This window comes from Pinus tabuliformis, chromosome 1_1, assembly GCF_031772625.1.
Source record: "Pinus tabuliformis cultivar Carrire ecotype Pingquan chromosome 1_1, CPIR1, whole genome shotgun sequence".
Classification (NCBI taxonomy): Eukaryota; Viridiplantae; Streptophyta; class Pinopsida; order Pinales; family Pinaceae; genus Pinus; species Pinus tabuliformis.
Genome location: NC_142297.1, coordinates 540,917,755 through 540,939,321, shown reverse-complemented (window position 1 = coordinate 540,939,321; position 21,567 = coordinate 540,917,755). Strand labels below are relative to the sequence as shown.

Below are 21,567 nucleotides of genomic sequence, written 5' to 3'. Positions count from 1 at the left end.
TATGAGAAAAATCTCAATACTTATCAAATATAGAACAACAATAGACTATAAGCATTCTTATCATGAATTAATTTCATTTACTTGTATAAACAGTTCAACATCCCTCTAGGATCTATGTGAGGATGTGGTCCAACCCTGAACAGGATTATGTTATCCCATGAGTACTATTAGTGTCATGTTTTCATCAAGGTACCAATTAGTTTTTCAATATACATTTCTTGTTCTTTCTATTAGGAAGTTAACCATTACATCATAGGTATACTCATCTAAGTACATCATTAAATTTCAAATGATTCTCATCTTGAGCCTTAACCTCTTGTCGAATATTCTTCCTTCCCCATGGAAATTTGAGTCAAATTCGATGTTAAGATATTATCGTTTGTACAATCATTTAAATCATCAATATCATGTTAAAATTCCATGATCACTATACATATTGTGCTTATCCAAATGGAACACATACATGAGGTCATCCTTATTTAAGTCTTAGGTTATGATTAATCCACCTCCATGAAGGCTTATTCCATTGTTATGCTTCCATTGTAGCCCAGTAGGTCAAGATACTTGGATCTTACTAGAGTAGCTTGGGTTCAAGTCCCCACAATTGAAATGATGTGCTTGTTGTCCCCTAGTGATTTATCCATCTCTTGCATGATTTTCATTGTGAATCTTGTCTTATCTCATCAAGTTCCCACTTGATATCTTTTGTCATAGATTCATCCATCTTCAAGTTAGACTAAGGATTCTTCCACCTTAATTTTCACTCGTTAAAGCTTTAGTTTATAGTTTGAAATGCTTGGAACCACTACCACCATTACCATCCATGAATGATTTGGTATGCCTAATATGTTTGACAATAAATTCTCTATCGATAATCAATTTACACTTAAATTTCTTATTAACTCAAAATACCACACACACAATATATTAAAAATAATAATAATATAAATATTCACACTTCCAATAAATAATAAAGTAAAATAACAACTTATCAATTTCAACATAATATTTTAATATTAAATAAAAAAATTCAATTTTTATTAGTCATTTCAACATAATACTTTAATAATAATTAAACAAATTTAAGCTCTATTATCTAATTTATTAAATGACTAAATCTGCATTATATAAATTCCTTCTCATTCCTTAAAACTTGGTGAGTCATTTTTATACTATACTTAATACATGTTTTATATAATATAAAATAACACTGATTATATATATATATATATATATATATATATATATATATATATATATATATATATATATATATATATATATATATATATATAAACCTTTACTTATAATTTTAAAATTTAATTTAAATATGTTTTTACACACTCTTGGCCCGCCAAACTAGCTCGAAGATATCTGAGGGATATCGAAGCACCAATATGCAAGGAGAATAAGGCGCGGGGAAGGGTGGTTTGAAGATTCTGACCACCGCCACATGGGGAGAGCTGAGTTGCATCGCTTTCGACGAGCCAAAACCACTTACAACCGAGAGCCTTGCGATCAACAAAGAAACCGCTTCAAGCCTGGTTTTCGAACCGTAAGAAAAGCCACGAGGAAAAATTGAAGTGGGAACCGACCAGCCTTTCCTCCCGCTGAACCTGGAAACCCGCTGCTTTTGGAAAACCTATAGTCAAGGCATTTCGATTTCTTTTCTGGCCTCTAAAGTGGTTATGAGGCAAATGAACCCCTGGCCTCACCAGACATCTGGTTAAGACCACAATCTTTCTTCTATAAGAGGTGGCCTCCCCATGATCTCGCTGGATTTCCCATTTTCAAGATCTTGGTGGATTTCCGGTTTTCAAGATTATGGCTTATTCGCAGCTTAGGGTTTGGACAAATCTGCAGTTTGAAAGCTGATTTTATTTTTGCAAGTGGTTTCGTGTCTATCGAAATCTCAAGCTTTGGAGAATTCCTCTATCGGCCAGCCTTGGAACGGTGGTTTGAAGAGTTCCTTGGAAGAAAGTGGTATTTCGGATTTTCTGGTTTCTTTAGAGCTGGAGGACGACAATCAGGGTTTCTTTTCAGCTCACGCATACACTTGCACCCCTTGTGGGCTCTTCCCTTTGTGGTATGGATATAAACTAGAGCTCTGGACTACGTGTGGGCTTGACCAAGATTTTGTATGTTACATAGATTTGATGCTTAGCTCATGGACTTGGTTTGAGATTGGAGCCATTCTTTCTTTTTTTTCATATAAGGATCATGACCCATTGGTTTGATACCTTAATTACTTTGGTTTTGCCAATTTGTATTCAAAAGTATATTCATCAACCAAACCTTCCTCCACACTGCAATGAACCAACACCTTTGCTTCTACAACCAAACTTTCCTCCTCGTCATCAACCAAACCTTCCTCCTCACTTTCTCCATTGTAATGGAGGGTTTGTCGAGAAAATGGAGAGACAAACAGCAATGTTTGAGAGCCACAAGAAGAGGGTTTCTGTGATGGGCATTAAGGGCATGAGGCCCAATGGCAGTAGAGTACATACTCATTTATTCATGGGTGGCGGGAGATAGATATTAAGACCCTCATTCTTATGAAAAGTGGGATACATGGGCGAGAAATAGCAAGAAACAACCGGCTAGGCCATCTTAAAATGGAAACAAGACAGCTAAAACCACCGAAACGTTTTTGGTGTAGAGGCTGAAAATCTTTTTGGCGCTAAATTGTTTTAGTTTTTATGTGCTAGGGCTTTCACTGTTATTTTGCAAAGGAACTCCAAGCTGATCTAGAAGTTTCAAGGAAGACAACAAAGGGTTTATTTTCCACAGGTATTTTCCTTTCAATTTTATGTATTTCCCTTGCAAAGATGTTTGCATTGGTATTATTTTCCTTGCGTAGCTGTATTCATTGGTATAGCTGTAGGAATTGGGATTATTTTGAAGAGTCTCCTTAGCTGTGACTGCCTTTTCAAGAACAGATTCATCCATACCAGAACAAGGAACACATCATTACTGTCGGTAAGTTTGGGCTTGTTTAATGGAGTATTGAAATCATTATAGCAAAGGGAACACATCATTAATATTAATACTAGGGGAACTAGAACAGAGTCAATGCCTTCAGCGGGTGGTTGAGAACTGCATAGATTGACTTTGAAGTTAAAGTTGTTGTGCGTGATTTTATTTTATTGAAGTTAAAGCTTCTATGCATGATTTTATTCACAAAAACTACAACAACGATTGCAAAGACATGGACATTATCACTTCTCATACAACAATAAAAAAAATCGGGGGCCTATTCTGTATATGTGTATTGTATCACTTTGAAAACATATCCAAACATACCGACAAGGTGGGGCATTTATAGAGTGAGAAGCTATCCACTAGGGTTCCATCCTCACTGTCATCCACCCATCCACATAGCATAACTAATCAATCCACACATGTTTCTCAAAGCATTGCCCAAAAAGGAAAAGTTTCGATTTTAGATATCATCAAAATTAGTATCAAAGGCAAGCAAAGCCTCATATTCCAACCCTATTTTCATAAAAGGGTTTCCTAGCTTTTCTCTAAGTCATATGAATTGTGAATTAATGTTACCAATAATGGGCCACCTATTCTCTTGGATGCAACAAGGACTAATGATTTCCCATGTGATAGTGTTTTCTGGTGTGTTCATTAAATTCATCAGAGAAAGGCAATAGTTGTTAATGATTTCCCATGTGATAGTGTTTTCTAGTCTGTTCATTAAATTCATCAGAGAAAGGCAATAGCTATTAAAGACATTAAAACCTACCTATTTCCCCATGAAAGACCTGCATAATTGAAAATAACTGTAACAAACCTGTAAAAAAATAAAAAAAATATAATTAGTCTTCAAACCACCTATGCCAAACATTCCAGACATGAGTTCTTAAAGACATTAAAACCTACCTATTGCCCCATGAAAGACCTCCATAACTGAAAATAACTGTAACAAACCTATCAAAAAAATAGAAAAAATATAATTAGTCTTCAAACCACCTATGCCAGACATTCTAGACATGAGTTCTCAAAGATAGAATTTGTACAGATAAGTTGCCTAGCAACATCATAGGTTCCATCAATGGATTTCGTGGATGAGACATAGTCAAGAGTTTTATGAGAGCCACTGTCCTGCAGTACCAAATTCCATGTTTTGCAAAACGATTTAGAGAGTGTTAACTAAGTTGAAATTATAAAGGCTTCTGGCCAAATGTTCTGAAATACCTACCATCCTCTTGCCTGAACTGTATTGTAAGTGAAAATATATAGTATTTCTAAACAACCCATTGGAATTATGTATTGTTTGACAATTAACAATGAATGAACTTGGTTAGGGTATTTTAAATAGTGCCATAATGAGAATATCTTTAATCCAGAGTGGGGTCAATCTTGTGATTTCCACAACAACAAAACTTGGACTAGTTGTAGGAAATTTCCAGTTGTGATGAATTCAGAGAGATCTAACATGTGTTGCTAGTGGAGTTTTGGACCTCCCATGTATAGCAACAATACTGCTTCTGAGGAAGAAGCAGTAAGAAATCTCTTTGCATTCCAATTATAAATTTATTGATGAATATTATCGATTATATGTTGTTGGCTCTGCAAAATAATATGTTGCCATTTTTGGAATTATATTTACTGCCAAACAGAGTGCTACTTATAATTCTCAATCAAATATAGTAAAGCAAACTTTAGTAAAAAGAAATTTCAGTATAATAGATTTGAATTTTCTATAGATCAATAAACAAAATTTATAGAAATGGACAATGTTTCAGCAAAGTGCACTGTATTGGACACCTGATTTCTCAACAATACACAACATGTTATTTGAGACATCTGATTTTCCAGTAAAACAACATATTGTATTTGCTGCCTGTGATGCTTTCCGAATATGGTAGAAAAAAGAGCACTGCTTCAGGCACTAGATTTCTTAGAACAATAATTTCTTAGTAGTACAACATACTGTGAGGGGCATGATTTTTCATTATCAGAGTTTATATTATTCAGGGTATATGATTTTTTTAGCAGTGAGTCATAATACCTATCTCATTGCCTACGATCTTTCCAATTATGAAATTAAATACAGGACAGATCAATTTGAGGCACATGATTTTTGTACAGATATTGAATCTATATGAATTTCTTTGAAAAAACTTGAATGGTAGAGATATTGAATCTCTATGAATTGCTTTGAAAAATTTTGAATTTATAAATATTGAATCATATATTTCTATACCCTGAAAAAACAAATATTGAATCTACATTTCTATATATTGAGGACATGAAAAGATAGATATATTTCTATAAATTCAGTTCCCTGAAAAAGAAAATAGTTGAATTACTTCAAATTCAATGACCTAAAGCAAAAAACACAAATATTGAATCTACATGTATTCAGGACATGAAAAGACAAATATATATGTATAAATTCAGTTCCCTAAAAAAAAATACTTAAATTACTTCAAATTCAATGACCTAAAGCAATTGAAGTAGCACCCGTTGAAATGCCATTGAAGTTCACCTAAGAGTTGCATCCGTTGAACTGGTTGTCGACCCAGAATCCATTGATCCAGTTGCTTAGTCACCAGTCCCAGTGGTTGGGTGATATAGGTAGTTGGGAGATATAGATCATGTGACAATATACTGAATGAAAGTTGATTTTGCAAAGGCAGGTGCAGAGAAAAAGTGTATGGCATGTTCCAGATTCTTTCCTAGTCTCTGAGCTTGCAGAAGCAAAGATGGATGGAAGAGAAAAAGAAGCACCTTCAACAATCTTGCCATCATCATTTGAAGCACTAATAACAATCAAAAACAGTAAAATAATAGCATATTCTAGCCTTCTCATAACAGGACATATAAACTCAAAATGCTCTGAAGTTTGGATGAAAGTTCATAGCACTAATAATAATCAAGCACAGTAAAAGAATAGCATAATCTAACCGTGTCATAACAAGACATAAAATCAAAATTCTCTGAAGTTATGATGAAAGTTAACATATTATATAGTGTACCTTTACACAGTCGAAATTGGTCCAAAATGATGCCTAGAAAACAATCGAAATTGGCCCAAAATGATGCTTAGAAAACAACATCATTTCGAGCAAGAAAAGCTCGACAAACACACAACATTATTTGATACAGAGGCCGAAACCCTGAATGGGAGAAAATTCGATATAATAACAATTGGAGCTATGTTGCTTGACACCTGCGATGTAGAAGACACTTGTGCATGTTTGTGTTATGAATCACTAGCATTCGGTATTGTATTTGGATCTGTTTCTGGAATTGGAATGGGAGATGGTGGTTGGGATGCTTCAAACACTCCATGTGCTCCATGTGCCCCGGTTAAAAAGTTGGAACATTTTCTAATATACCCCAAATCGTAACAGGTAGCATGTGCAAGAAGTCTGAACAGGCTAGTAGTATGAACCACACGAATGGAAGCAACGAGCTATGGCTATTGAAATCAAGGAGATGATAGGCGAGATAATGGGTATTTCAATAAGGATCTTGGGTGTGATGCATTTATAAATAGATCTCAGTCTGCTCCTGCTATCACCTCTTCCCTTTCACTCAATAAACTCGGTTTGGGATTGGATTTGTAACTCAATTGGCTACTGGGGACTTTGAAATCGGAGGATCTCGATATCAATCAAACGCAACTGCGGGGACTATATTTTGGAATGGATCCGGCCAAATAGGTCAGGAATTTAGAACAACCTATCAAGGAACGGGTGCTACAGTCCCTGGAACCAGAAGGAATGCTAGCTTAGTGATTCGCCTTGTCCCTGGGCGAAGGAAAGCTAAGACCTCTGCCTAAGGAAAAACTGTGTTTGTCTCCGGGCGAAGGAAAGCTAAGACATTTGCCTAAGGATATACTGTATTTGCCTCTTTTACCCTTGTTTACTCTATTCTTGGTGAATTAATGGGTTCAAGTCCATCAGCTTGGTGAACTAAGGCTTCACTGTGGCAACAATATGTCTATGAAGCAATTTTGAGATAGAAAGATACCTCTGAGGCACTGTTGATGACAACAGATCATCCCTGAGGTATCAGTTGTGGTAGCGAACCACCTATAAGGAATTGTTTGTGGCAACGAATCACCCCTAAGGTTTTTATGTGGCAGCAAATCATCTTGAGGTATGGTCTAGGGTTTTGAGGCAAGCAAGGTCTGGTTTGGAGTTGATTGTGGCTGCAATGAGATAGTGAAGTATTGTTTATAGGAAGCAAGGAGATATTCTACAGAGATTACTTTTCATTATGCGACAACAATTTAAGACAGCGCATTACCCTTTATAATATAATCCAGAGAACTCCTTAATGAAATTAGTATTACATGCATAGAAGTTTAAACCAACATATTTTAGAATAATTTTATGGTTTTACACGTTGTCATATATTTCAACATTTATTTATGTAATGATCCTAACTAGTGTCCACAAACTTTTCTTTGCAAATTTCTATTACATTATTCTATACAAAATGGTAGACCAGGTATTTATGTTGCTTTTGGTATTTGTATTATTTATGTTGTTGATTTAGTTAGAGGTTGGATTTGTTTTTAGAAATAACTTTAAAATGATACTTTAAAAGTTTGTTTGTGACTAGTTAAATGCTTGTTGGAACACTCTGATAAGCTTGCCTCAAAGTGTTGGACAGATCTTCAATGCTCACTCAACACATATTTGGTGTTACTGATTCTATTTTCTTATCAGTTTTTTGATCAAGGTTTTCTTATTTTTATGTTATTATGTGTTTTTTTAAGAATGTACCCATGGGTGTTACCAATGCTACTATGGGGGAATTCAATGATATTCACTACTTTTATGAAAATGTTAACAAATGCACGAGGGCAAGACGCTGTTATGTCGATGATGCATGAGGTAAGCTTGAATATTGTCTTTTATATGTTCAATTATCTTATATTCCTTATTATATTATGCTAATTTATGTTTGTCGAATGCAGGCAATCGCTAAAGTCATTCCAACCCCTATAACACCTTATAAAACATCTAAGGTAATGATAGTGGTAAAACTTGATCAATATTTTTGTGCCTTTAGTTAACTTATTTCACTATATATATTTATTAATATTTGTGTTTATACTAAGCGTGCATTTTGTTGGCGTGCAGGATTCATTTATGCCCCTCAATACAACCAATGTTGGCATGCATGGATCATTAATGCCCCCATATACATCTAATGTTATGCAAGATGTAAGATTCAACCATTTACTTATGTGAGTTTGATTATGTTATTTGTTGAGAAATCTAGGGCATATATTTAATAAAGTTTTTGCACAACGACTCTATGATTTATGAGGTGTTATGAAGAGCTACATCATGCCTTCAAATGGATCACCCCATCCATTTTTTTCTTCTTGTACATACAATACTATTTTAACAAGTAACCCAAGCAATATGTTATTCCAAAACATGATGTCAAGTTACTTTTTTAGGGTTTTTATGTAATCAAGAGGCCTTTTTAGGGTTTCTTAAATTCAAACCTTAGATCATACTCTTTTCCCTTTATGTCATTCTAGAGTTTATCCCATGCCCTAGAAATCAAATCATAGGGAACAATACCTTAAGATTAAGGTTTCTAAATACTAGGCTATTTCTTAAAATATAAGCCCATAAACTCAACCCTACTACATCTTATGATGGACCCTTTAAAAGAAAATTATTATACATACCTCATGGACACCTATCTGTACTGATTAGCATTCTGGTTGCCATGATTATTTGCAACTTTACTATACATTTCATTGATCATTTGCCACCTTCATAACCTTCTTTTAATGAGTTTTCCGAGATATTGTCATTCTATAATGGGACTTGCTTCTTCATGTGTTCATGAAACCCATGCCTCAGTCATAACAAAAATAATCTTCTTTTTCCTTTTTTTACATAAATTACATAGAATTGTGATTAGATATGTCATTATGAAGACCGAAACTAGTTACATATTTCAACATTATTCATCTATTATTCCATCTTATTATTTATATTTGTGCCTTGTAGGATGTTTCTAGGGTGACTCCAACAAGTATACAATCTGTTGGTATAGAGGGTCATGTTATGCCATCTACACCTAGACCAGAACCCCATAACATGCCCTCTACATCAAATGTGGGTCTAGTCAGCATTCTCCCACCAAGACCAGAACAAGTTTCTTTGAGGAGTCTTATAGACTCACAAACAAGAATGTAAAGGCTCCTACTAGATATTCCTACAAATGTTCAAATCAGACAAGAAATAGTTGAACAAATTCAGTTATGGGAAATGTCCTAGTTGGAGAGTGTAGCTCCTGCAAGAGATCAACAGGTAAAATTATTTTATTTTTTTTATAATTTCATTTGTTATGTTTAGGATCATTATTTTAGATATGAAAAATAGTTTCATATTTTGGTCGGGTTCTTAATAGTTCAACAATTTCATTGTAAATGCAGGAAGTAAGTGACACAGTGCCTAATGTATCTATAAGGGAACCTTCCTCAATCCCAAAGACTACAACAATATCATTGGTGACCACAAAAGGAATGCAAGAAGTTACAATCTTTCTCAGTTCAGAAGGAAATGTCTTGAAGGATGACACAAGGCTGAAATTTTATCACTTTATTTTTCGTCGTGCAGAACAATTATTTGGAAATACCATCCAAATGGATTGGAGGAAACAAGCTACTGCCAAAAAAGAAGAACTATTTAAAGATGTAGTAATAGCATTTGGTAATCCTGGATTTGATAGGGAACTTATTTTACAGATTGCAAGTAAATACATGCACTCAAAGAGGTCCAATTTAAGGACAAAGTTGACAAAAAACTTGATGTATCCATGTCCAGCTTGGATCACAGACCAAGTGACGTGGGATGAACTTATGAAAGATGCCAATTTTAAGAGGAAAGTCATCAGAAATCCAAACTATACGCCATCTGCACAAGGAGGAGCTAACAGACGCCTACGAGATACAAGAAAAGCAACCCAAGCTAGGGTGTCAAAAATTGGATCTCAGAAATTAGGCTCTGGTGGATATAATAGTATTCGTGGTGGCATGGTAAGTGATATTTCCGTCTATTATATTTTCTATTTTAGGCAAAGTAACCATGGTCACGTTGAGTTAATTGTATCTTATTAGTTATTTTACCTTATACATATGATTATCTTCGTTAATGTAGGTTCACCAGTTTCAAAAGGAAGCTTAAGAGGAAGACCTAAAATATGATGTATTACATGGTTCCCAAGGTCTTCGCCAACACATGATAAATCAAGGGGAAAAAGTAATTACTGGTTATGGATCCGAGGTTAGTTGTTTATAATATTATATGAATAATGAAATAAATCAATTGGAGGTTTTAATGTTATTATAACAAGTTAAAGTGTGTTGTGTATAGGAATCAAGTGAAACATCTGGGAGTGAGCGTGGGGAGGAGATACAAGCACATGATGATTTGCTTGTTGCACAAAATCATCCAATAGTCATTCCTGAACCTTGGCAGGAAACCAGTGTTGAATTTCAGTGAATGGGAGATAGAAATAATGAGGAGGGTGTTCAACGTGATGAGCATTCCACACCCACAATTAATGTAGCACCTTCCAAAAGGAGGACAAAAAGGATTGATACGTGTTAAATTTTAATAACTTGAACGTGCATTACTCTAGCTTCTAAGGAGCACACTAGGTTGTGAGGGTCCAAACATAAACTAATTATGTGTGCAAAAAAACAAATTTTGAAGATACTTTGTTTTTTTTATGAGTACTTACATATTATGGGCATCACTAAGATTGTTGCAGGTCCTAACTTGTATTATTTGTTTGATTATGATCAATTTGACATGCTTATATTTGTGTTGTATGTAGATGACCTGGTCCTAAAAGTTAGTTAAAAAAACTCTATCCCATGGTGCAAGAAGAAACTAGCAAGTGAAGTTGACATGAAGGAAATACACCTCATGTGTTATTTCTTGGTCTTGGAGGTTTGGCTAAGTTGAGGTGAGGTGGTCCTCGAATAGGGGTAAGTAAGCAATTGAGATTCTGAAGAAGTTTTAGATAATGGACAATAAACCATAGGCTACTTTTATGATACATATTTTGAAGTTATCAGTAGATTAAGATTCAAATTTGGTTGATTCGTCAGTGTACAAAAAGTATATAGGTTCCCTAACATATCTGGTATAATTTAGCAGTCAAATTTCTGTGTGCATGAGATCCCTTGTGTCACAAACAAGGGGGGCTCAGACACCAATTTATTGTCCAGCTTGGCTGCTAATATATGGTTGAGCTGACGTTGCTACAAATATGCTCCATGGTTTGAGGTATGCGAGGTACTTAAAGGGCACACTGGCACAATGCTTTGAGCTGCTGCACGCTTTAGTGGATTTTGACAGGGCCAGAGATGCAGGTGGCAGGAAGAGTGATTCATGGTTTTGTTTCAACTTGGGTTCAAATATAATATCTTTGTTAGGATGGGATACCCATGTGTGCAAGTTGAAGAAGTCCCTTTCTGGGCTAAAGTAGCCTCTTGTGCTTGGTACTCATGGATTTATGAGTACTTACAGATTATGGGAATCACTAAGATCATTGCAGGTCCTAAATTTTATTATTTGTTTGATTATGATAAATTTGATATGCAATTTTGAAAACGCTACTATATTGGGATTATGCTTTACCATGTGAATTCGATATGTGCTATTTCATGATGCAAATGGAATGTTTACCCAGTTTTCACAAAAATCCCTTATCCTACTCCTTCCGTAAGATCTTCCCAATTTGATGGTTGAATTTTTATCTGATATATGAAATAAAAAACTATCATCCTACTCCTTCATGATAGTTGTGAATGATGATAATTAGGCCACTTAAGCATTCTCATTGTCTTAGCTGTCAGTAAAATTGTACATCTATATTGGGTCTGAAAGAGAAATGCATACAGAGACCAATAAGCCTGGCATCTGTTAAGTAGCCCTGCCCCTTAGGCATCCCCATATAAGTTGTATTATTGGAAGATTGAGATATTCGCACTATCAACTAAAACAGTTACAAAATGGCTTTTGATCCTTCTCAACATTGGTGAGGTCAGAGGACATTGCAAAATTTAATCTCCAGCCAGAGTGTGTAAATAAAACACCATCGGGTGAGACTTTTGTGAAGCCAATTTTATAGAAGGTATACACTTTCTCCTTGCTTGTCATTTGTTATAACTCAAAAATCTATGTAGGCTTTGGCATTTATTTGAAGCTGGATCATGATGGGCTTATTTTTCATAGATGACTTTTTATGACGATCGCTGATACTTATTTCATTATTTACCATTTAACCATCATATGCTGACCATTTTTTATGATGCTAAATTGAATGCTCTTTTTCCTGTTACCTAGAGATCCTAGAAGAGTTACTAGCTTCCAGGAAAAGAGCCAAGGCAGACCTAAAGGTGGTGAACTGAGTGCTTCCTATGTTCATGTTACATGCTTGTATTTTTTCCACTTAACATCTCAATTTTTAACTTCCTGTAATCTTGTTTAGGAGGCTAAAGATCCTTTTGAAAAGGCTATCTTGGATGGCTGACAATTGGCTTTGAAGGTAATTACAGCTTTTTCAAGTCTGTATTAATTATGGCTTGGACATCGAATAAAAGTAAAACTAGGTATGCTGGTGAAACACATAAAATACTTTTGACTATGTGCACTTGCAGATCAGTGCGAATTCAGTTTATGGGTTTACTGGTGCCACTGTTGGGCAATTTCCCTGTTTGGAGATTTTGTCGAGTGTGACGAGCTATGGTAATTTCACAGTTCTTCCATGGAAAAAAAAACACTAAATCCATGGACACCTTGATTCTCCCCTTGTTTTTCCTAGTTGTAATGTTATTGGTGCTTCTTTTACTTACAAGATAGAGATGCTTGCAATCCCCTCTTATTCTATATATGCATGTATCATCCATTCACATTGATTATTTTTGGGCATCAATTATATCCATGTAATTATTTTCTTCCTCCTGGCATAATGTTTTGGGTATGAACTATAATTGACAATCTTGTACAAATAAGATCGAGTTCTTGAATTGCATTAATTAGTCATGTGTACTTGTACAACTAAGATGATATGCTTAGTACCTCTTACTATATTTTGATTACAAGTCTAGTTTGATCTTTTGACACATTCTCTATTCCATCAGACAATATCAATTTTACGTATTGTTTTAAAATTTCATATCATTAATCATCTCATTTTTTTTCCACCTGTCAGGTCGTCAAATGATAGAGCATACAAAGAGGCTAGTTGAAGAAAGGTTCACAATAGTTGGTGTTTACCAATACAATGCTGAGGTAGGCTATTATTTAGCAACTAAAGGCATTTGTAACCTTTGAAATGGATCAGTAATGACATGAAGTACACTTGTTGTATTGGTGATAGTCCAAGTTCTTGAAATCATAATGGGTGATCTGATCCTAACCAAGATTTCTATTGTAAAACTTGATATTATATTTTTATATTTGAATCTAGGTTGTATATGGAGATACAGATTCAATTATGATACATTTTGGCGTACCAAATATAGAATAGGCCATGACGCTAGGGAGGGAAGCCTTAGATTATATTAGTGGTACATTTACAAAGGTACAATGTCAAGAATTTTAAATATCCGTGAAGCCTCTAGAGTTGTTAATGATGTTTTTGTAGGGATGAATGTTTTAATATCACCTTTCTTTTTAAAACTAATCTTCTTTTTACATTCCACTTCCATGAGATCTTTGTAAATATGCACAGGACAAGATGATCAGTTATGCTTCTCTGTGGCTTATCTGCATCTATTTGGTACATCTTTGGCATCTAATCAGTGTGTTATTTAACATATGCTTTTATGCAACCTATCAAGAAAAGATATGCTGGGTTGTTGTGGACAAAGCCAGATGCTTATGACAAAATGGATACTAAAGGTGACAAACCTAATCTTTTTGTTTCAAAAACAAGCCTTAGTGTTTTTGAAGGCTCAAAATGCTCTTGGAAAAATAATTTATCTGATGCCTTCTTAATTATTAAATATTCTTGATCTTTTAAATATTACATATCAATAGGCATTGAAACAGTGCGAAGGGACAATTCCCTGCTGGTGAAGAACTTGGTTACAGAGTGCCTTCAAAAAATACTCATTGATCGTGACATACCTGGTGCTGTGCAGTATGTCAAGAACACTATTTCTGACTTGTTAATGAACAGAATGGATTTGTCACTTTTGGTGATAACTAAGGTGAGAACAATGAATCCTTTTGCATGTTTATGACCAAATTTGTTTGATCATTTGTTACTTTTGAAATGGATAAAATATGGTAGGGGGAAGAGGAGATTTACATTGCGAGCAAGTCACTTACTACATATTCCTAGTTTCAAGTGTTAGAAGTATATACTATATACCTAGTTGGGGCAGGCCATGGAAGTTTCCTTTTTAAGTCTGTCATGTTTCTTCTCCCTACATTTTGTACTTGGAATGGATTCAGTCGATATTTACTGCTAGCAATGGGAGGAAGAAGTGTCAAGGGAGGCTCTTATACAATTGAAGAGAATCAAAACATGACAATATATAATATATCTGCATTGCTAATCTCATCCTGACAAAAAATGGATTATTGTTTAGCTACGGCAGAAACAGATGTTTTCAGGTCATATCCTTTATCAAGGCTATCAGCATATTCTTAAGGGCATTGTTGTTTGCCTATGCTAACAATCTCGTTGTTGAGTCAGGGTCTGACAAAGAATGGAGATGACTATGCAGTCAAGATAGCACACGTGGAACTAGCTGAGCGCATGCGGAAGGTAAATACTGGAAATAACTTCTCAGAACAATTATAATGAATGGTGCAATGCCTTCTGGTTCCATTTCAATCCTATCTCTCTATTTTTATTACTGCAGTGCATCTAAAGACTCTTTTAATATTTTGCTTTTTATTGACAATGAGTCCATTGTTGGATTTTTTAAATTGATGTCGTGTTTTAAATCCAAGTTGCCACTGGTTTACAGAGGGATGTTGCAATTGCTCCAACTGTGGGTGATCGTGTTCCATATGTCACCATAAAGGCTGCAAAAGGTGCCAAGGTAATAATTAACACCTTCTGTGCTCAGCATAAGTCTCAATATTGCACTAAAAAATGGTTATTTTAATTATTTTGTTATGTTTTATTTGGAGGCATAATTTATAGAGGGATTATGGATATAATGAATAATGTGTTTACTTGGGCTCAGGCATATGAGAAATCTGAGAATCCAATTTACGTACTGGAGAATAACATCCCTATTGATCCACAATATTATCTGGAGAATCAACTGAGCAAGGGGAAAGACCAAAGCATCATCGCTTGCAGTTTATGCTCTTTTTGAAAATTTCACCAGTGTTTCAAATATATCTTGATAGATAGTAATTATTTCCAGCTAAGTGTTTTTTATTAGTCCCTGTTTTTGCTCTGTAGCCACTGTTGAAAATATTTCAGCCCATTTTGAAGAATGCAAGCAAGGAGCTTCTTCATGGTAGTCACACACGAGCAGTTTCCATATCAACTCCTTCAAATAGTGGAATTATGAAATTTTCCAAGAAAGAACTCAGTTGTATTGGTTGTAAAATACCTATCAGGTATTTAGTTAATACAAGTAGAGGGTGTCCTGCATGTGGTTTCATTGCTTATAGTAGTGCACAATTGAGAGTAACTATAATTTCAGTTTGGCGCTTTAGAAAGCTACTGTCAGGCGGAAAGAGTCGATTGTGCGCACACAACCAAACTCCCTAGGAGCCTAAGACTCTCTAGTGACAAACAAGACAAACAAGAGCAATCCTTCTCTACACATGCATTTACTATATGGGAAATCAAGTGTTTAGATCCTACCTGTAATCCAACGCTGTTGTAGCAGTCCAGCTCCACTGATCCGGATGAGCTCCTCCTTCACTTTGAAACCTGCATACCCTAACAATCAAACGATTAAATAGCACTTGATAATCTCATAGAATAAAACATATTTAACACATAGACCAAGGAGTACATGAAACAACTCATAAATGACAAGTTATTGAGAAGAATGGACTCATTTGCATTAATAGGTAACAAAAGGAACAAATACAACCTGAGCCTTGGTGTTGTGCAAGTCCCTCCCAGGGTCCATCAAGAGTTCTCCTTTACTTTGACAAAGCTCACCCACTTCCAAATAGAAAAAGCAAAGATGGCAATCTCTCCTCACAAGCTTCTAAATGGGAGTCCTAATTCCTGCAGCATTTACCCTTAGAAATGTATAGCTTTCAACCTCTTCTCCTTATGGCCCAATGCCTATATTTATAGTGCTCAAGAGGAAGTTAATCAGGTCCACCATCAATGGGATAATCCCCTCTTTGGATGGGATAGCTCCCCTATTGATGGGATAAGTTCCTCTTTGGTAGGAGTGCATGAACCATCTGGAGGCGCTCAATACACGTCGAACAACCTTCTAGAATGCTCTAGAAATGACCACAAGTGACTCTTTAAAGATGAAACTTGAGCATTTTAACCTTTTCAGGGGGACGCACCTGCACCTTTACATACAGAGCGTCCAAAGACGCAGATTTTGTGAACATTGGGTGCGTCCCCGCAGGTAAGGTTGAGAGAACCTGCGTCCCCATAGATAAATACATTTAGAAAGACTTTCTCTCTTTTTGGAGTTTGACATGGAGAGCAAAGGCATAAGACTTGCCTAAGAGGGTAGCATGACTGTTGATAGAGCCATCCTAACTGTGAATAGTCATGGTGACATTTTTTAGTGTAACAGCTACTAGGGTTCATCTTTTTGATGTGGAAAAATCTATGAGGTTGCATGATTCCATACCTACTCTCCTGGTAAGAAATTGTCTAGCTTTCTTATAATAAGAATGTCTGGTTAGGTTGCTTCATACTGAAATTCATGATGTTACATGATTTCATGTTGCCATTGCATCAAAGAAGATCAGACACTTTGTTCACATTGCAAAGGAAGACAAGCAGAATTGTATTAGAAAACAGTTGCAAATGGTAAGCTGGTATTCTAATACCATTACTCTTTATTTGGATAATTTAAAGTAGACCTTCTGCCTATTGTTCTCGCCTAGATTTTCTATCATATGACACTAATATTTGATCAATGTCAGTGAGGGAATTAGAAATGCTCTTTGGTAAACTATGGACACAATGTCAGTGGTGCCAAGGCTCTCTGCACCAAGATGTTCTTTGCACAAGGTTTTTGAATGTTATATTTCAAGTATTACATTTTCATAACATGATTTAAATTTACATTATGGATGTATTTTGTAACATTTGTGTGATCATGTATTTGTTTTTAATTAATAGGATGTTTTTTTTTTTTTTTACAATTACTATCTCTTTTATACTTACATTGATGTCCTATCCTTATTGCAGTCATGACTGCCCAATATTTTATCGTAGGAAGAAAGCTCAGAAAGACCTAACTGAAGCAGAGGTGCAACTAGAGCGCTGGAAGCTTTGAGGATGCTGCCTGTGTAGCTTGTAATTTTTTGTATTATCAAATATTTTTGTTTTCCTAAACTTTCTCTGGTGTATGTTTCTCTGATTTAATGGACCAGGGAATTTATTTGGTCCCTGAATCAGGATGAGCATGGTTTATTTATTGTACAGTAATTGTCAAGTCCTTGTTATTTAATGTTAACTAGTTTGATATATCTTTTATCCTTGCAAATGAGATGGAGAAAAAGTCAAAATTGATACATAATTACCAAGGCACATCCTATAAATGCAATGTGCACGCATATCCCAAATTTTAGGAGAGGACACACTATAAAACATAGATCTGCAGGCTTACATATGTATATCCAGACATGTATATAGTTGAATGGATGGATGGATGGATAGGTAGATAGAGATGGATACACAGGTAGATTGGCAAGAGCAAATCCGAGCTAGAGAAGGACACAAAAGGATAGGCACTACGCACAAAGAAGCCATCATATTTCTCCCTCTTTCAACAATTTATGCTAATTTGAAAACTTTACTGGTCATTGCATGATTGCACTCGTCAAAAGAATAATCCGATGATGATTTGACAATTATACCACAAAATTAGACGGTATATATTAGAAAGGCCCTTGGAACATTTCTCCCCATCCTCAAAGCAAATTCAGAGTCCCGCATGTCATCTTCATGATACTAATTAGAACGCTTAGACGACCAACCTTAGTAATCACGATTCACAATGATCATGAATAGAATTGAACCAACCATCTATTGATTTGCATATCAATATTTTTTTGGCTGGTATATTGGATATAAATCTCCTTGTGATGCTCTGCTCAACAAAAGTCATGCTACCACTCATTTCTTTGGGCATTTTCTAATGAAGTGTGCTACTTGAAGCATACATTTTCTCACTTTCAACTTCTTGTGCACAAGAACATGGCCTTACCTATAGTGCCATTTTAACTTTTACAAAGTTGTCTATTCAAATTTATTAGTAGGATTTGGTTAACACCTTTAGGAGAAATCAAACTTGTTGCATTGTTTACATAATGGTGTGCATAAATCAACTAGGGTTGTGTGAAATTATAATTATATTAACCTTAAGGTGAAATAATTTTGTGGACCAAGAAAGGTTAGATTAATTGTTTTCAATACAGATGATAAAGTTTGCGTGATGGTCATATAGCCTTTAGGGTGTACTTTAGTCACGCACATTTATAAAGTACATGGTACCACAATGGTACTTTGCTGCTATGTCACAAAATTCGTTGAACTTCAACCTTGGGGTTTGAATTTTGGCGAACCTTAATTTTTTTTAAGGTTTGGAAAACTTTAATTTTTTTCGAGGTTTGGCAAACCTCATCAAACCTCATGATCATTGACCAAGTCCATAGATTAAAACTCATAACGTCATGTCACAACTCAAGCTTGTAATATATCCTTGCAATTTCCATGTTCGTGAGAGAATTTTGTATGTTTATTGATGTTGATGTCTTGGTATTTTATCCTATATTTCATTTTAAACTTTATATATATATATATATATATATATATATATATATATATATATATATATATATATATATAGATGAATCTAATTGCGAACATCATCTGAACTTCATCAAAAAATTCGAATTTGAACTAAACCTAATCATTGCCAAACCCATACTTGAACCCAAACCATGTGACTTAGCTTTGTTGTTATGTAATGAGTTAGATTAGATTAAGTTGCTTTTGATTAGGCTTAGGTTAGTGGAATATGAAGTGTCACTTGGCAATGTGAAGAGTCACTTTGATTTGGACATATATAATGATTTTTTAAAATGGTAATTTGTCTCGTCTTTAGGTATTCCCTGTTTCATTGTTGGTGCTTTTAGTTTCCTATGATTGTTTTATGCATTTACAACATATTGGAGAAAGGGTAGCATGACCAAAGGATTGGTTGGCATGTGTACAACAATGAAGAGTCAAGCAAACACTAAGATGAAGACATCACATCCTGAAGTTGGTTTGCAGTTAGTTTTGAATTTTTATTTGTCAGTTAATGCTGTGATTTAATATTTGATGGGTCAACATAAAATTACTATTACTATTTTTCTAGGAAAAATTAGTATTTATTCATCCACAAATCACTATAGAAGTGTAGTAAAAGCTATAGAATTGCCACAACAACACCAATCACAGAACCAGGGCTTACGTACTACAATAAACATATTTCTTCAGGCTTGTGTACATCACATTAACAACATGCAAGCTTCTTGAGGTAGTTGTTCATTGCAGTGATACCAAGTTGTGGCAGTGATACCAAGTTGTGGGTAGGGCTGTAACAAGTCATATACAAGAAAAATAATTGCATACATTTCAAAGATAAGGAAAAAAATGTCTGGGAACTCTTTTAGAGGTGTCAGAAGGACTGTACAGGCCTTGGGCAACAATAGGAAACTCTCAACAAGCGTGAGTAGGGTTGTACAGGACCACAGGCCCCTGGTGTTAATTGAAAACACTCAAGCAACGTGGGTATGTACTATGCATTCAGGCTCTTCAATGACAAGCTTGAGAAGTTTGTCATCGACCTTGATTAGCAATAAATAAAAGTCAGACAGATAACCTAGAACAGTCTCGGGTAGGAAGAAAGAAAGGTTGAGCAGTTTGTAACAGACCTTAGCCAATGAGAAACAGAGGCTGGGTGATTTGTAATAGCAAATAACAGTGAGAAACAGAGGCTAGGTAAGTTGTAGTAGGCTGTATCAGCGTTGGAAAAGGGCTTCAAGGATGCTGTAAAAGGCATCTACAGAGAGTTAAAAACCATGAAAAAATGGCATAAATAAGTACCCTTAGTAATTTCATGGAGTTCAATTAGAAGTTTATTGGACATAATTTCAGCACATAGAAGCAATATAAAATCAAATAGGAAAGCCTTTAGGCAGTTGGATCTAAATGAATTTTTAGTACCTGAATTCAATATCCTCATTGAGTGGGAAGAATTTCACTACAAAATTCAAGACACAGTAGTGGTTATTAATATGTCGATCATTGTCAAATGCTTCTGTAGTGCAAGATGCATCTCAGTATGGACAAGGGTACAACGGATGCATAAAACTTCTGAGAAGTTTGAGCTTATTGCCTTGAAAGGATGTTTTTAATGCAAATGAAGGGAAGGGAATTGATTTAAGATCAATTGGTGAAATTGAAAGACATTATGGACCTAATATGGACAAGTGGTAATTGAAGATGACATGGTGATAATTATCGTCAAAAGTTTGCCTTTATTTCAATTTTTTTGTAGAATCTTCTAATATCACTTCCGAAACCACTGCCATAATATTTGAGTTGTCCTGTCAACTAGTGTAGTAAGTAGAATGTTATTTTCTTATTACCTTTTGTTAACTAGCAAGTTTTATAACCTTAAGATAGCTTTGTGTTTAGTCATGTTCTAAGTTGGATGAAAATGATTAGTTATCTTGATAGCCTCAAGTTAGTGTTGTGTTTATTTATGATGTAAGTCGGCTGAAAATGATTAATAATCTTGATGAATGTATTTTAGGATGCATTCAGGGATTCCCATCAGGTGCTTCCTAGCATTGATGATGGAAACATTGAAAACCAATTGGCAGTTGTTGATTACGTTGAAGATATATACAAATTCTACGGGACAATTGAGGTATGTTTCTCTATCAATGATTGCAATTTCTTGTTAGGGTGAAGGTAAAGTTTTATTTTCCTTAACCAAAATTTGGCATTCATGTATGTCCAGGACGTGAGTTGTGTACCTCCAGATTATATGAGAAAACAGGTTAAAATCAACGCAAAGATGAGGGCAGTCGTGATTGATTGGTTGGTGGAGGTACAACTTTGTTCCTATGCTAGTTCCAACTTCCATTTGTTGTCAAACTTAGATCTAAAAGAGATTTATATGGTCTATCTCTTAGGCCTGACATCAAAATCTTAAAATTTTCAGGTGCATCTGGAATTGGAATTAATGCTAGAGACGTTGTATCTCACTGTGAACATCATTGACAGATATCTTTCTATTCAGAGTATTGCAAGGAAGAATTTTCCATTACTTGCTATCACTGCAATGTTTATAGTTAGCAAATATGAAGAAGT

General features: G+C 35.1%; 1 pseudogene; it reads right to left on the bottom strand.

Moving 5' to 3' along the window:
- Positions 1-4,269, bottom strand: part of LOC149214225 (phospholipase A1-Igamma2, chloroplastic-like) — a 48,518-nt pseudogene extending 44,249 nt beyond the window's left edge.
- Between the last annotated feature and the right edge of the window lie 17,298 nt (positions 4,270-21,567).